The following is a 1,565-nucleotide window of genomic DNA, read 5'->3' on the forward strand; positions in this document are numbered from 1 at the left end:
GTTGTCTTTGCCTGCCTTCAAGTACCAAGTACAGTCATCCTTGCATATAGCCTCTAATGACATGTTAGTATTTCTGAGCTTCCTCACCTTCACTCTATTTCTGACACTATATGCATTTAGAGCATGTCTGAGCTCTATCATGTCTGCGAATACCATCCCTAGCTTAAACACTGGTGCATTCAAGTCTGTGCTAGGGTTGAAAACACTAAATTTATGCTTCAGCTTCTCTTTCTCTGCTATTGACATATTCAAATGACTGTGCTCCAATGCATCTTCTGGAAGTTCTGCTTCATAGTCAGCAAATTCATTCTTTTCTCTGTGATCATCAACATCTTTGTCAACATTTTTCTCAAACGGGTCATCATCACCATCTTGAACATCATAGTCACTCTCATAAAAATCCTCATCTGTTAACTCTTCTTCAACATTCTCCTCTTCTTCATTGTTGTCACCATCATCCTCACATTCCTCCTCCACTTGAGCTGCAAACCCAGAACTAGATCCTTCACCATATGTCATCCTCCTCCTTGATTTCCTTGATACCTTCTTAATTGGACTATTTCCTTTCTCTGACCAGCTAACATTTTCTTTTCCATTGGGTTTTGTGGGAGTAATGACCTTCATGTTGGGGAACGTTGCAGAAAACAAAAAATTTCCTACGGTTTCACCAAGATCCATCTATGAGTTCATCTAGCAACGAGTGATCGGATGCATCTACATACCTTGTAGATCGCGAGCGGAAGCGTTCAAAGAACGGGGATGAGGGAGTCGTACTCGACGTGATCCAAATCACCGGAGATCCTAGCGCCGAACGGACGGCACCTCCGCGTTCAACACACGTACGGTCAGCATGATGTCTCCTCCTTCTTGTTCCAGCAAGGGGAAGGAGTGGTTGAGGAAGATGGCTCCAGCAGCAGCACGACGGCGTGGTGGTGGTGAAGCAGTACTCCGACAGGGCTTCGCCGAGCTCGACGGAGGAGGAGGAGGTGTTGGAGGGGAGAGGGAGGCGCCAAGGGCATGGGTGCGGCTGCCCTCCCTCCCCCCTCTATATATAGGGGCCCTAGGGGGGCGTCGGCCCTAGGAGATCCAATCTCCTAGGGGGGGGCGGCCAAGGGGGGTGGAGTGCCCCCCAAGGCAAGTGGGAAGCAACCCCACCCTAGGGTTTCAACCCTAGGCGCAAGGGGTGGGCCTTGGGGGGCGCACCAGCCCACCAAGGACTTGTTCCCCTCCCCACTTCAGCCCATGGGGCCCTCCGGGATGGGTGGCCCCACCCGGTGGACCCCCGGGAACCTTCCGGTGGTCCCGGTACAATACCGGTGACCCCCGAAACTCCCCCGATGGCCGAAACTGCACTTCCTATATATAATTCTTCACTTTCGGACCTTTCCGGAACTCCTCGTGACGTCCGGGATCTCATCCGGGACTCCGAACAACTTTCGGGTTACTGCCTGTTCATATCCCTACAACCCTAGCATCACCGAACCTTAAGTGTGTAGACCCTACGGGTTTGGGAGACATGTAGACATGACCGAGATGGCTCTCCGGTCAATAACCAACAGTGGGAT

Source organism: Triticum urartu, chromosome 2A (genome assembly GCF_056163025.1).
Source record: "Triticum urartu cultivar PI428250 chromosome 2A, HENAU_Tu73, whole genome shotgun sequence".
Taxonomy (NCBI): Eukaryota; Viridiplantae; Streptophyta; class Magnoliopsida; order Poales; family Poaceae; genus Triticum; species Triticum urartu.